At 44.4% G+C, this 17,016-nt stretch overlaps 1 long non-coding RNA gene and 1 other non-coding gene across 2 annotated transcripts in view; both read left to right on the top strand.

Annotated features, from left to right (window-relative positions):
* The window catches only part of LOC126293575 (uncharacterized), a 1,862,585-nt gene that overhangs the window by 975,566 nt on the left and 870,003 nt on the right, over positions 1-17,016 (top strand). The window lies entirely within an intron of this gene.
* Trnat-ugu (transfer RNA threonine (anticodon UGU)) lies at positions 1,277-1,350 on the top strand. Its single transcript has one exon. It is a non-coding gene; the product is annotated as a tRNA-Thr (tRNA).

The raw sequence follows: 17,016 nt of genomic DNA, 5'->3' as shown, positions 1-17,016 counted from the left end.
GACTTACTTCGCATAGAGTACTTGGTTGGTTGCTACAAGGTTCCTGTTTGATTTTAAGTCAGCCCTGTTGACTGCGACTGCCCACTGCTTTCGTCTTTCATTGCGTGGAAACGCTAACATGCGAAATCCACCTTCGCCTCTATTAGAACAACCCAATGCAGCACAACCTGGCATCGCTTACGAACATCTGCAGAACGAATTAAAGATGTCGAAAACAATACTGTAAAATTACTGCGTGTTCACTTCAAACATGTAGGCCTACCGACTTCATCATAAAACGCTTCATTATTTCAACTCGTATTTAAGATCGCAAACGCTAATTACGTACTAAAAACGATATACAACTAAATCGAACATGCATGCACAACGCATAACAAGACTCTCAATAATTCAAATACCTTTTAATCGTTTCCAAAAGTCCTCTGAACTTCAAATCAACTCAAAAGCACGGCGAACATAAAAAGCGCTAGAGACGTTTGGCGCCATTTTTCTGCCGAAGCTAATCAACCAATCACGGGAAAGTTCACCTATGGCCACTCTCTCTGTATACAGGCTCTCTACTTGCAGTAAGTATTACTACACCATCATCCGATTGGCTGGCCAATACTATATAAAAGATGGAACCTGCACCGGACATCAGTTCACGCCGAATACCGACCTCAAGGACGCCTCCACGGAAGATTATGTCTTCGCCATCGGAATAGAACTTGGAATTAAGTGTGTGTGTGTTACCACGGACCCTTGTGGGAAACTAGAAGTTATCTTTTATTGCCTTTAGTAGGAAATTCGTACTGGCTTTGTGATTGTGACTTTTCGTTATTATTCAGTCACTTCTATGTAGACTCACGTAAAATAAAAGTTGTATTGTAAAAACTTTCAAATTGTCAGTTACAACAATACTCTTACCACTTCTGAGTTCTCTCAGTATCGGACAGGTACGAAGTATATATATATATATATATATATATATATATATATATATATATGAAGACAGTAACTGTTCTCGAAAGAACAGAATACTGTTGATGACCGTGCAGCTTTTCCCCGGAATAAATTATGACTAACTGAAACCCTCAGCTGCCGACAGGTGTTGTGGATATACCTCGATGTGGACAGCTGAAAATGTGTGCCCCGACCCTGACTCGAACCCTGGATCTCCTGATTACATGGCAGACGCTCTATCCATTAGATATGAAGAATTTTGGACAGCTGGGAATGTAAGTCTCACGGGAAGCGTACAAGGGATAACTCCCTGCAGTCGCGCTATTCATCTGTGTCCTCGGTGGCTCAGATGGGTAGAGCGTCTGCCATGTAAGCAGGAGATCCCGGGTTCGACTCCCGGTCGGGGCACACATTTTCAGCCTTCCACATCGAGGTATATCAACAACACCTGTCGGCAGCTGAGGGTTTCAGTTATTCATCATTTATTCTAGGTACGAAGTAGTTCTGCGAGACCTAACTAGTGGGGAAACTTGGCTGCCCGTTCGTCAAAGGCGAGACAGCGAGACTACTGGAGCAGCAGATGCTATGCCCCGCGCGCCGACGTGCCGAAGTCTTCTCTGTTCTAGCGCGGCTACATTTCCCTGAAGAGACGCTTCTGATGGCGGTGGCGTGGCGTGGGGGGGGGGGGGAGGGGGGAGGTGGGAGGGGAGGGTGGGGAGGAGGGGGGACTTATTGGGGGCATCGGCAGACGTGGCCAGACTGGGAATATGAGCGGCGGGGCACTGACAGCTCTTTGTGCGGAGGATGGCTGCCTGCGGATCCGTTTCACAAGGCGGGCCCGCACCCACACCCACCTTTGCGATTCACCTCGCGGCCGCCGGCGCGTTATTGGGCGGCGAGTTCCCCGGATGAAGTTTGGCCGCGCGTGACCGGCGTGCAGGGGCGCGCCAACGAGCCCCGCGCGGACCGTTTGATTTAGCCCGGCCCTTCATCACGCAGCCGTTTTACCTCCATACACTGTGTCCGCCGCTGCCGCCGCTCCTGCCGTCGACCTGGGCTCAACCGAGGCGTGTTCATTCCTCTCGGCTGCTTTCCCAAAGTCCAAAGCCCCACCCCATATCGCCCTCGCGAAATTCACACCTCGTGTCGTAATCGTCTTCTGTATCAGTATTCTTACCACGCTGCGGGTCTGCAAGGTATCGGGAGACCCGTGTACCAGCCCTCGCTGTCTGCCTTTCTGCATCCACATTTACACTCTGAAAACCACAATAGGGGGTGGGAAGAACGATTCCAGGTAAACCTCCGTACGAGCTCCAATTTCGCAGATGGCTTCGCTCTCATAATTTCGAGACACGTACACTCAGATGATAAAGGTCATGGGATATGCACATATACGGATGCCAGTAGTATCGCTTGCACAAGGTACAAAGTGCAGTGCGATTACGTAGCTGTCATTTGTACTCAGGTCATTCATGTGGAAAGGTTTGCGCAGTGATTATGGCCGCACGATGTGAATTAACAAACTACCCGCGAGGGTAGCCGAGAGCGCTAATGCGCTACTTCCTCGACTAGGGTAGGCGCGCCGGCCCCAGATCGAATCCGCCCGGGAGATTAACGACGAGGGCCAGTGTGCCGGCAAACCTGGATGTGGATTTTAGGCGGTTTTCCACATACCACTAGGTGAATACCGGGCTGGCCCTCACTTTCCGCCTTAGTTACACAGCTCGCAGACATCTGAACACATTCGCGCTTTTCCATGGATTACACTAAATGCAGTTAAAGGGACAGGGTGGAGACAGGAAGGACATCAAGCCACCCCTTAAAAATTAACAAGCCACATCCGATTAACGAGCAGACCCCGCAGGTCGGGATTAATGCTTGGAAAGAGAGATATGTAATAACAAACTGTGATCGCGATATTGTAATTACTCATCCTACATTCCATTTTGAAAATAGTAAGAGAGTTCACAATTCCGCGATCCACAGTGTCAAGAGTGTGTCTAGAATACCACCTATTACGCATTACCTCTCACCACGGACAACGCAGTGACCGACGGCCTTCGCTTAACAACAGAGAGCAGCTGACTTTGCGTGGAGTTGTCTGTGTTGACAGACAAGCAACAATGTGTGGAATAACCATAAAAATCAATGTGAGGCGTGCAACGAACGTATGCGTTTGGACAATGCAGCGAAATTTGGCGTTAATGGACTATGGCAGTAGACAACTCACGCGAGTGGCTTTGCTAACAGCCCCACACCCCCTTCAGCTACTCTCCTGCGCTCCGTAAAGGTTGGACCACAGACTACTGGGAAATCGTGGCCTGGTCAGGTCAGTCCAGATTTCAGTTGGTAACAGCTGTTAATAAGTTTCGAGTGTGGTGGATACCCCACGAAGACATGAACCCAGGTTACCAACAAGGCACTGTGCATGCTGGTGGCGCCGGCCGATGTGGCCGAGCTGTTCTAGGCGCTTCAGTCTGGAACCGCGTGACTGCTACGGTCGCACATTCGAATCCTGCCTCGGGCATGGATGTGTGTGATGTCCTTAGGTTAGTTAGGTTTAAGTAGTTCAAAGTTATATGGGACTGATGACCTCAAATGTTAAGTCCCATAGTGCTTAGAACCATTTGAACCATTTTGAACCAAGCTGGTGTGAAGCGGGCACACCGCTCTCCCGGTCTGTGATTCCTCTGGTGCGACTGAAGCGATCACCGACTGGAAATAGTTGTGCTGCACTAATTCAAGACCATCTTTAGCTATTAATGGACGTCATAGTCCCAAACAAACGATGTAATTTCTTATGGATGACACTCTACATCTACATCTACATCCATACTCCGCAAACCACCTGACGGTGTGTGACGGAGGGTACCCTGAGTACTTCTATTGGTTCTTGCTTCTATTCCAGTCTCGTATTGTACGTGGAAAGGAGGATTGCCGGTATGCTTCTGTGTGGGCTCTAATCTCTCTGATTTTATCCTCATGGTCTCTTCGCGAGATATACGTAGGAGGGAGCAATATACTGCTTGACTCTTCGGTGAATATATGTTCTCGAAACTTTAACAAAAGCCGGTATCGGGCTACTGAGCGTCTCTCCTGCAGAGTCTTCCACTGGAGTTTATCTATCATCTCCGTAACGCTTTCACGATTACTAAATGATCCTGTAACGAAGCGCGCTGCTCTCCGTTGGATCTTCTCTATCTCTTCTATCAAACCTATCTGGTGCGGATCCCACACTGCTGAGCAGTATTCAAGCAGTGGGCGAACAAGCGTACTGTAACTTACTTCCTTTGTTGTCGGATTGCATTTTCTTAGGAGTCTTCCAATGAATCTCAGTCTGTCATCTGCTTTACCGACGATCAACTTTATATGATCATTCCATTTTAAATCACTCCTAATGCGTACTCCCAGATAATTTATGGAATTAACTGCTTCCAGTTGCTGACCTGCTACTTTGTAGCTAAATGATAAGGGACCTATCTTTCTATGTATTTGCAGCACTTTACACTTGTCTACATTGAAATTCGATCGCCATTCCCTGCACCATGCGTCAATTCGCTTCAGATCCTCCTGCATTTCAGTACAATTTTCCATTGTTACAACCTCTCGATACACCACAGCATCATCCGCAAAAAAGCCTCAGTGAACTTCCGATGTTATCCACCAGGTCATTTATGTATATTGTGAATAGCAACGGTCCTATGACACTCCCCTGCGGCACACCTGAAATCACTCTTACTCCGGAAGACTTCTCTCCATTGAGAATGATATGCTGCGTTCTGTTATCTAGGAACTTCTCTATCCAATCACACAATTGGTCTGACAGTCCATATTCTCTTACTTTGTTCATTAAACGACTGTGGTGAACTGTATCAAACACCTTGCGGAATTCGAGAAACACGGCATCTACCTGTGAACCCGTGTCTATGGCCCTCTGAGTCTCGTGGAAGAATAGCGCGAGCTGGGTTTCACACGAACGTCTTTTTCGAAACCCATGCCGATTCCTACAGAGTAGATTTCTAGTCTCCAGAAAAGACATTATACTCGAACGTAATACGTGTCCCAAAATTCTACAACTGATCGACGTTAGAGATATAGGTCTATAGTTCTGCACATCTGTTCGACGTCCCTTCTTGAAAACGGGGATGACCTGTGCCCTTCTCCAATCCTTTGGAACGCTTCGCTCTTCTAGAGTCCTACGGTACACCGCTGCAAGAAGTGGGCAAGTTCCTTCGCTTACTCTGTGTAAAATCTAACTGGTATCCCATCAGGACCAGCGGCCTTTCCTCTTTTGAGCGATTTTAATTGTTTCTCTATCCCTCTGTCGTCTACTTCGATATCTACCATTTTGTCAACTGTGCGACAATCTAGAGAAGGAAGCACAGTGCAGTCTTCCTCTGTGAAACAGCTTTGGAAGAAGACATTTAGTAATTCGGCCTTTAGTCTGTCATCCTCTGTTTCAGTACCATTTTGGTGACAGAGTGTCTGGACATTTTGTTTTGATCCACCTACCGCTTTGACATAGGACCAAAATTTCTTAGGATTTTCTGCCAAGTCAGTACATAGAACTTTACTTTCGAATTCATTGAAAGCCTCTCGAATAGCCCTCCTCACACTACATTTCGCTTCGCGTAATTTTTGTTTGTCTGCAAGGCTTTGGCTATGTTTATGTTTGCTGTGAAGTTCCCTTTGCTTCCGCAGCAGTTTTCTAACTCGGTTGTTCTACCACGGTGGCTCTTTCCAATCTCTTACGATCTTGCTTGGCACATACTCATCCAAGGCATATTGTACGATGGTTTTGAACTTTGTCCACTGATCCTCAACACTATCTGTACTTGAGACAAAACTTTTGTGTTGAGCCGTCAGGTACTCTGTAATCTTCTTTTTGTCACTTTTGCTAAACAGAAAAATCTTCCTACCTTTTTTAATATTTCTATTTACGACTGAAATCATCGATGCAGTAACCGCTTTATGATCGCTGATTCCCTGTTCTACATTAACTGATACAAATAGTTCGGGTCTGTTTGTCACCAGAAGGTCTAATATGTTATCGCCACGACTCGGTTCTCTGTTTAACTGCTCAAGGTAGTTTTCAGATAAAGCACTTAAAAATATTTCACTGGATTCTTTGTCCCTGCCACCCGTTATGAACGTTTGAGTCTCCCAGTCTATATCCGGCTAATTATAATCTCCACCCAGAACTATAACATGGTGGGGAAATCTACTCAAAATATTTTCCAAATTATTCTTCAGGTGCTGAGCCACAACAGCTGCTGATCCCGGAGGTCTATAGAGACATCCAGTTACCATGTCTGAGCCTGCTTCAACAGCGACCTTCACCCAAATATCGTGTCACCGTGCCACAGTCGTTCGCAATATGTTTCAAAGAACAAAAATGGTTTAAATGGCTCTGAGCACTGTGGGACTTAAAATCTGTGGTCATCAGTCCCCTAGAACTTAGAACTACTTAAACCTAACTAACCTAAGGACATCACACACATCCATGCCCGAGGCAGGATTCGAACCTGCGGCCGCAGCAGTCGCGCGGTTCCGGACTGAGCGCCTAGAACCGCTAGACCACCGTGGCCGGCTTCAAAGAACCTACTGGACAGTTTGACCGAACGGTGTCGCCGCCCAGAGCGCCGTGCATTAATCCCATCGAACATTCATGGGACATAATCGAAACGTCAGTTTGTGCAAAACATCCCGTACCGGCAATACTTTCTCAAATATGGACGGCTATAGAGGCTGCGTTGCTTAATATTTCTGCAGGGGACTTCCAACGGCTTGTTTAGTTAGTGCGAGGTAGAGTTGTTGTACCGAGCGGGTCAAATGGAGGTCCGTCACGATATTAAGAGGCATCTCATGATTTTTGTCAGGCATGTATACATTTTCTAATCAGAAAGTACATGAACATCATCAGGAGACACTAATATGGATTGCGACAAGTTTTCGCTTTTTGACGACTTGATCTTTGCTGGGGACTCTATTAATGATGTATCGGAATATCTGAGCAGGAATGATAGCACATTCTTCCTCAAGACCCGAAATCGGAGAAGTGAATACGTATGTGGAAATGGACTAATAATTGCTTGAATAATTGGAAAGAATGTAGCACTCCGTCTTCAGGCCAGAAATGGCCCGTCGAGACCATCCGACCGCCGCATCATCCTCAGCTGCGGACGCGGATAAGAGGGGCGTGTGGTCAGCACACCGGTCTCCCGGTCCTTGTGATGGTTTTCTGTAACCGGAGCCGCTACTATTCGCTCGAGTAGCTCCTCAATTGGCATCACGAGGCTGAGTGCACCCCGAAAAATGGCAACAGCGTATGGCGGCCCGGATGGTCACCCATCCAAGTGCCGACTACACCCGATGCCGCTTAACTTCGGTGATCTCACGGGGACCGGGGTATCCACTGCGGCAAGGCCGTTGCCTGATTGGAAAGAATAGTTCAGAAAAGTTTGAACGTAATTTTTTAACCTATGTACAATTTTGGGTGAACTCTAACGGATACCGGTATCAACGGGACTTGAATATCATTACATTCAAGATCAATAAACATAATTTGCATTACGTACTGCTGCCTCCAGTAGTGTGCAGTACCAAATAATCACCGATTGAAATTGTCGATCTGTCTATAAGTTCTTAAATAAACGCAACGCAATATTTTTAGTATAAGATAACCAAGTTCAATAGGTACTTTTCACATTAATTCCATACGGCGTTAATCATTCTTGTCTGTACCGAACGTTTTGATGCAGGATCTCGGCGGAGAGTGAAATGATGAACAGACAGAAGTTTAACTTAAAACTACGCGAATAAATACTCCTTTTCTAATAAGTAATTATAATACTTTTCATGAAGACGTACCATACACCTTTTTAACAACGCTACCGCTTCCCGTAAAGAAAGGGGATTAATAAACTTAAGAGCATATTTCTTACTTTGTTTCCTACAGATAATTAACGATATATCAAAACATTATCCTTGCCACAAAAAACTGTTTAATTTACTTTCGGCAGTGTCTTTCGTTAATAGGTCATACAGTTTATATATAGGTTATATGTAAGAAAAGAAAAGAAATGAAAGTAATATCATTCAATACAGAGATGTTTCACGAGGTAGACGGGATGAAGTTGATGTTCTAGGGTTGGCTTGGGTTGTTTTTGGGGGAAGAGACCGAACTTCAAGGTTATCGGTCTCATCCGATTAGGGAAGGACGGCGAAGGAACTCGGCCGTGCCCTTTCAAAGGAACCATCTCGGATTTGCCTGAAGCGATTTAGGGAAGTCACGGAACACCTAAATCAGGATGGCTGGAGACGGGATTGAACCGTCGTCCTCCAGAATGCGAATCCAGTGTGCTAGTCACCGCGCCACCTCGCTCGGTTTCATGTTCTAAATCATCCCAAAGGTGTCCATTGGGTCGAGGTAAGAATATGGGCATGACAGTCCACTCCAGGAATATTATTGTCCAGAAAGCACTGCCTCAATGATGCCACTTAATGTCGTGGTGCATTGTTATGCTGATACAAACAGTCACCATCTCCGGACTGTTCATCCACTGTACGCCGTATGCCACGCTAAAAACTGTTATCATTACCTTCCAAGTTTAGCGTTTGGAGTACTCACCCTAACGACCCCCTTATGATAACACTAGCCCCTCCATACTTCACTGCCGACACTACACATGATAGCAGGTAGCGTTCTGCAGGCATTTGCCAAACTGATATCCTGACCTTTCAAACCATATGTTCTTTATTTCGCAGCTTTCTTAGCAATTGCAGTCTATTTAAGTTTCCTTTTGCCAGAACTCGTTATATCAGAAAACATCTTTTTGTACACGCTTTATTATTTATACCTCAATTATTATTATTATTAATACTGCTGTTGGCAGCAGGAACAGTGGTAGAAGCTTATGTTAACGTTATTGGTTCCTAGTGTTATTTAGTCATATTGTCCCTACAGACATTCATATTATTTTACTACTATTTCTCATATTACACTTGTTATTTCTTAGTAAGCCCTGATGTAAATAAAGGTACTGTATGCTTGAGGCCCTGGTACGATGCGATAGGGGCTGATGAGATCAGGTTAAATAAATAAATAAGAAGATAGCGTGCTCGATCGCCTACCACTGACGGCAATAAATACTTGGCTTATGTGGAGTTACTCGACCATTGTTCTCCATTCTGTTTAACTTATTACGCACTCTCATTGTGCTAGGTTGACGATGTATGGTATCAACCGTCCACAGTTATCGACTGATGCTCTCCGGCAGTAGATGAGGTCTGCGCATAGGCCCGGTTTACCTGTGATTGTGCCTTAGCCTTTCCACTTAACAGTGACGTCACCAACAATCAACTTGTGTAGCTTCAGAATGGTTGATATATACCCAGTGGATTTGTCACTCAACTGACATCAGATGTCTAATCCACGTCCGAAGTCACTTGAGCTCTCCTGACCTATGCGTTCTGTTGTTATTGCCTCTCTACCGCACTGTCAACACAGAACTCCCCTGCTCGTCGTCCTCCTGTACCGGTGGGTCGGTCTCTCGTGACATCTAGTGGTCGATTCCGCGTACTACATAGGTGTGTCCAGATACCGGTGATCAGACATCGTTTGTATGACGAAGTTGCCCGACTGTTCTTCCAACGTTCATTCTTGGAATTTCAATCGTTAACCTCTCTGTGACGAATAACGTCTCTCTTCAGGTGTCCACCAGTGGGTTTGTTAAGTATCTGTGTAACGTTCTAGCGCCGACTAAACGATCCCGTAACGAAACTGGCTGCACTTGATTGGATCTGCTCCCTCTCTATTCTATCAGCTTAACTTGTAAAAGGAAGAGACGAAGCACTTTGTAAGACACTTTTATCTTGAACGATTTAACTTTTCGTGGCGTTCTTGCAATGAATCTCAACGTGGCAGCTTTCCTACAGTTTCTTTCATGTGGTTATTCCAAAGTTCGCTCCCAGGTATTTTGCAGGCATGACTGTTTCCAACGATAATTCGCCAGTATTTTAAACCAACTGTAGTGGCTTTCTTCCACTATTTATGATTAATACCTCCAAGGTTAATTGCCAGGTCCTTCACCAACCACTGAATCTTCGCAGGTCTTCCCGCAGTTCATTGTAGACTTCTGGTGTTGCTAAATTCTCAGAGACATCCCCATCCTAAGCAAACATTCTCGTGAAGCTTGCTACATTTTCTACTAGATTATTTATGTTGCTGTTGTGGTATTCAGTCCACAGACTGGTTTAATGCTGCTTTCCGTGCTACTCTATACTGTGTAATGTTCATCTCCCAGCACGCACTGCGACCACGTCCTGAATCTGCTTAGTGTATTCATGTCTTGGTCCCCCTCTACGATGTTTACCCTCCACGCTGCCCTCCAGAGCTAAATTTGTGACCCCTTGATGCCTCAGAACATGGCCTACCAACCGATCCTTTCTTCTAGTTAAGTTGTGCCACAAATTTCTCTTCTCCCCAATTCTGTTCAATACCTCCTCATTAGCTATGCGATCTACCCCTCTAATGTTCAGCATTTTTCTGTGGCACCACATTTCGAAAGCTTCTATTCTCTTCTTGTCCAAACTACTTATCGTCCATGTTTCAATTCCATACACGGCTGCACTCCATACAAATACTTTCAGAAACGACTTCCTGACACTTAAATCTATACTCGATGTTAACAAATTTCTCTTCTTCAGAAACGCTTTCCTTGCCATTGCCAGTCTACATTTTATATCGTCTCTACTTAGAGAAGTATCAGTTATTTTGCTCACCAAATAGCAAATCTCATTTACTACTTTAAGTGTCTCGTTTCCTAATATAATTCCCTCAGTCTCACCCGACTTAATTCGACTACATTCCGTTGTCCTCGTGTTGATGTTCATCTTATATCCTCCTTTCAAGACACTGTCCATTCCGTTCAACTACTCTTCCAAGTCCTTTGCTGTCTCTGACAGAATTACGATGTCTGTGGTGGCTCTCGGTTCGAAGGTGGTCGAATTGAATTCTGGCGGTGGATGAAATCTGAACTGCGAGTAATAGGGCGGTAAGGTAACGACAGGTGATGGCGCACGGTTCCCGGTCATCAGACTTCGCTCCAGTGACCACAATGTCTCGTGGAGAGAGAGAATGTGACCCATCAGTCGGCTGGGACTATAAAATACGGCTTTCCCTTTACTGTACTTCCAGAACAGTTGGTTCTGCTGGCGCCATATTTCACTCCCTCTCCCTTCTGTCATCATAGAACACTAACACGACACCTCGCTATACCGTCACCTAAACTCATCACATATACAGGTCTACTCTAAAGCATTCGTTTCCATAGGTGTATATTTTCCAAAGTGTTATATGTACCAATATGATTCACGCATGAAGTGAAATATAAGCTCATAAAATTTGCGTTTTTCTCTCCGTAAATGTTCGATAAGTGGACCATTAGCCACACGACACACGTTTCAGCGGTAGACAACTTCGTTCCACATCTTATGTCGCAACTTCCTGTCAGTGTTTACGACAGCAGCAGTGATGTATTCTCTGAGCTGTCCCAGTGTTCCTGAAGGTGTGGGTACTTAAACACGTCCCTTAGCGAATCCTCATAGGATAAAAGTCCCACGGCGTTAGGTAAGCGCACCGCGGAAACGCGAGAGGGGGGGGGGGGGGGGGGTGGAGGATAGGAAGTAGCTGGCATGCAACAGAGCAGCATCATTGTCACCCCTACGCGTTATCTACTGACGCGTAAATTCGTCTTTTAACTAGCGATAAACATCGATGCACCAATGTGGTGGTGCTCTGTCTAATTCGAAGATGGGATTCTCAGAATCAGCTGTCAGTTGTGAAAACAACCGCAACAGCAACGTATCAACGTAAGTGGGACCGTCACTGTCCTTTTAGAAGAAAATTGCCAGTATAGCTTCGTATGTGACATTGCACAGGAAATATCAACCTTCAGCGAATGTCGATTATATACCACAATGTCATGAGGATTTTTAAGTGCCCCACAATCTCGACTGATCTTCCCACACAAATGGAAGGTCGCCTCGTCGTTGGATATCTGCTTCGAGGAGAAATTCTCATTGTCAAGTGCTTTCTGCACTGCGATCTAAAATTGAAGGCACAATTTCTAATTGTTGCATGACCTGTAGACGGTAAGGTATGAAATTAAACCTCTGTCGCAAGATCTTCCCCACAGTTTGCTGCAGTATTCCAAGTTCGCGACTTGCACAGACTGTTGGTTTCTTTGGATTATGTACAAAACTTTCCCTCACCATCTCTGCGGTCGCATCCGGCTCACTTGGTAGACCGGTACTTCCCTATTACAGTGGTAGATATCAATTCAGAATGATATGTTCACATGGCAGTTGTTTTCCATAATTCCTTCTGAACGCTCACTGCACTGTTGTAACAGATAAACAGCTCGCATTTACTACCACACAAAATCTCTTTTCTTGCCATGCCGCCATTTTCTGGAGGCACTGCATTCGTTACACCAACAAGTGGGCGCAATGAAAACTCGGTGAGCTTACAGTTCTATTAATTCATCAATCATATTTGTACATGTAATACTGCGGAAAATAGAGAGCTTTGAAAACGAATGAATCATTCATAGTGCCCTGTAATTAAGATATGACTGTCATATCCCTTCACAAAAGAGACAATTGTGCATGGATGAAGTAATCCTTTCCAGTTTGGTGACCAACCATACAACACAGGGCCTTGTAGGAGAAAAATCCCACATCAGTCTTTCTTTCTCTCTCTTTATTATTATTATTATTATTATTATTATTATTATTATTATTATTTTACCCTGAGCTAATGTAACCACATCTTTAATCCTGGCAGGGTTGCCAGATTTAATGCACTTACCTTCCCCACTCCTTTTCAACTTCCCACCGACCATTTCTTTGGAAACTCTACTGGAATCAACTACTTCGTATCCCATATAGTAAAATGAGGTAATACAGTATTTCCTCGCCGTCCGAGAGCGGCGCTGGCATCGCTCGCTTGCCCAGCACGACGCGGGGGTTCCTCTAGCAGGCTGGCGTGCAGTCCAGTCACGCCCCGACTCGGAACTTGGCCTTCTGCGGCGCCCATGAATCACGAACCGCGCACCGCACAGCCCGTATCGCCCAAGTTGGGCCCGTAAAGAGCTGCGCATCATTTTAACACCGCACGCGCCGCCCGTGAATCTAAACTCCCAGGCCACACACCCTCCACCCACCACACAGCCACCTACATCTGCCCCTCTCCTAACCGACCGCACACCACCTGTGTTGCAGCCGCTACAGACGCAAGGCCGCACCGAGGCGCTCCATGCCTCGAAAGTCCCAGCGGATTCTAATGACTCACTTCCTACTCGAAAATCACGAGCAATAGAGGAAGGGCCATACAGTTTGCTGTAGAATTCTTGAGTATATTCTAAGGGCGAATATAATAAAATTATGTGAAAAGGTAAAACATCTGTCCACAAATTTACTGACGTGCCAGAAAATCCTAAGAAATTTTGGTCTTATGTCAAAGTGGTTGGTGGATCAAAACAAAATGTCCAGACACTGTGTGACCAAAATGGTACTGAAACAGAGGATGACAGACTAAAGGCTGAAATACTAAATGTCCTTTTCCAAAAGCAGTTTCACAGAGGACGACTGCACTGTAGTTCCTTCTCTAAACTGTCGCACAGATGAAAAAATAGTAGATATCGAAATAGATGACACAGGGACGGAAAAACAATTAAAATCGCTCAAACGAGGAAAGGCTGCTGGAGCTGATGGGATACAAGTTCGATTTTTCGCGGAGTACGCGAAGGAACTTGGACCCCGCCAGCCTCCCCCCTCTCCCCTCCTTGCAGCGGTGTATCGTAGGCCTCTAGAAGAGCGTAGCTTTCCGAAAGATTGGAAAAGGGCACAGGTCATCCCCGTTTTCAAGAAGAGACGTCGAACAGATGTGCGGAACTATAGACCTATGTCTCTAACGTCGATCAGCGGCAGAATTCTGGAACACGTATTATGTTCGAGTATAATGACTTTTCTGGAGACTAGAAATCTACTCTGTAGGAATCAACATGGGTTTCGAAACAGACGGTCGTGTGAAACCCAGCTCGCGCTATTCGTCCACGAGACTCAGAGGGCCATAGACACGGGTTCCCAGGCAGATGCTGTGTTTCTTGACTTCCGCAAGGTGTTTGACACAGTTCCCCACAGTCGTTTGATGAACAAAGTAAGAGAATATGGACAATCAGACGAATTGTGTGATTGGATTGAAGAGTTCCTAGATAACAGAACGCAGCATGTCATTCTCAATGGAGAGAAGTCTTCCGAAGTAAGATTGATTTAAGGTGTGCCGCAGGACCGTTGCTATTCACAATATACATAAATGACGTTGTGGATAACATCGGAAGTTCACTGTGGCTTTTTGCTCATGCTGCTGTGGCATGTCGAGAGGTTTTAACAATGGAATATTGTACTGAAATGCAGGAAGATCTGCAGCGAATTGACACATGGTGCAGGGAATGGCAATTGAATCTCAATGTAGACAAGTGTAATGTGCTGCCATTACATAGAAAGAAAGATCCTTTATCATTTTGCTACAGTGTAACTGGAAGCAGTTAATTCCATAAATTAGCTGGGAGAAGCATTAGGAGTGATTTAAAATGGAATGACTATATAAAATTAGTCGTAGGTAAAGCAGATGTCTGACAGATTCACTGGAGAATCCTAAGAAAATGCTGTCCGAAAACAGAGGAAGTAGGTTACAGTACACTTGTTCGCCGACTGCATGAATACTGCTTACCAGTGTGTGACCCGTACCAGATAGGGTTGATAGAAGAGATAGAGAAGATCCAATGGAGAACAGTGCGCTTCATTACAGGATCATTTAGCAATCGCGAAAGCATTACGGGGATGATAAACTCCAGTGGAAGACCCTGCAGGAGAGACGCTCAGTAGCTCTGTACGGGTTTTTGTTGAAGTTTCGAAAGCATACCTCCACCGAGGAGTCAAGCAGTATATTTCCCCCGCCTACGTATATCTCACAAAGAGATCATGAGGATAAAATCAGAGAGATTAGAGCCCACACAGAGGCATACCGACGATCTTTCGTTTCACGAACAATACGAGTGGTAGATTCCATATTGATAGTTTTTCAGAAAACGTTCGATGCAGTTCCATGCTGCAGATCACTACAAAGAGATTCTATCGTACGGAAGAGAGGCTCAGATAAGTGGGTGCCTAAAATACTTTTTATGTAATGGATGCTAGTGTGTAGTCCTGGGCAGTGAGCGGTGTTCGGGTACAATCGTATCGTTAGTTGTGCCCCTGGGTAGTGTGATATGGCAGGATTGAATATTGTTACCTCCAAATCCTACAAAAATAAACAAGATAATTCATGAAAGTATGCAAATATTTTAATATCTTATAATACAAGTAAAACTAAAGAAAAAAGTTCAAGTAAACATAGGTCCGCAAATGTTTAGTTACAGAGTTACGGCTAATAAAAGATTTTGCCAGAAATTTAGCAATTTCACTAATATGAAGCCATCGCAAAACTGTAAGAGGTTAAAGCAGTGCACGATTTCCATTTACTTTGTTGTTATTGATATGAATCTAATAAAACATGTCCCAGACCTGTATATGCAGTAGTTTTTCAAAACATACATAGAAGCAAAGAAGTAACTACGTAAAATTATTAATGTATTAACTACTTGACGCAATTTGTTTTTTAAATTTCAGACAATTACACAAAGTTTTCAACAGAACTTGCAGAGAACTTAATTTCCTAAAAATTATGGTAATAACTTTAACTCAGACTATATGAATGTGTCAGATAATCTGCTTTTATTAACATTGTAGCACACGTGAATTCATGTTAAACAAGAAAAAACAGAGCTCAGTATTAAGAAACTTGAACAGTGCACATACAGTTTCGCAATACATTAACAACAAATAGGCTATATGTCCTTAATGTTAAGTAGAAACTGTAACTCGTTCAACCTGAGTATGCCTGGTTAGGTGTAAGAGAGGGCCTGAAGGCCCTAATCTTGCCAGGTAAAATAAATGCATAAATAAATAAATAAATAAATGTTCAAAAATGTCTCCACCGCTCAGTGCATTTAGCTTCACGTTTATGAACAAATTTTGGTGACCGTTTCAGTTTCACAGGTTTTTTTTCTTAATTTCGTCTATTACACACATAATGCGAGCAAATAATTCCTCACGTGTATTGACTTCGTCCTCGTCAACTATGTCTTTCATCCATCCCCCTACACAAAAATCCATTGATGTTAAATCGGTTGATCTGGGTGGACACAGACGTGTAGCACCACGACAAATCCATTTTTGGGGGAAAATGTTCATTTAAATGTGTAGTGACGGCGTTCGTGAAATGTGGAGGCGGGCCGTCATGTTGAAAATAAATTTGCAATCTCGTAGCAAATGGAACATCTTCGAGCAAGCGAGGCATTTCTTCTTGAAGGAATTTTAAGAACGTCTCGTCAGCTAGATGTCTCGGGAAAATGAATGGTACAATAAAGTGTGTGTTGATTATACCACACCACACATTAATGCTAAATCGCTGCTGGAAATTGGGTTGCATTCTTGCGTGTGGGTTTGCTTCAGACTATACGTGCTCGTTGCGTAAATTGTTTATACCATCTCGAGTAAATTGTGCCTCATCAGTAAACCTAATGTATTTGTGTAACTGTCGATTAGTGTTTAACCAGTTGCACAACTCCAATGAAAGGGCAGGATCTTCCGAATCTAAATGAAGCACTTTTCGTTTATAGGAATGTTACAGATTACTGTACTTCAGTGTCCGCCGTACCTTAGATTGTGATATGCCTAATCGTTGAGAGATACTTCGTGTACTGGTACCCGGGCTACTTTGAATAGCGTCCATAATGTCATCATCATCGTCTTCACGTATCGAGCGGTCGTACTGATTATTAACGCGTGATAGAGAACCTGTCTCCCGTAACATTCGAACTACTCTAATGGTTCGTGCATTCGGAATCCTCCAAGATGAATAACGCACGCGACATTCGTTAACTGCAGCCGTAGCACTGCCATCATATT

Source organism: Schistocerca gregaria, chromosome 10 (genome assembly GCF_023897955.1).
Source record: "Schistocerca gregaria isolate iqSchGreg1 chromosome 10, iqSchGreg1.2, whole genome shotgun sequence".
NCBI lineage: Eukaryota > Metazoa > Arthropoda > Insecta > Orthoptera > Acrididae > Schistocerca > Schistocerca gregaria.
The sequence above is the reverse complement of the archived record's forward strand: the minus strand, read 5'-3'. Positions and strand labels throughout refer to the sequence as shown.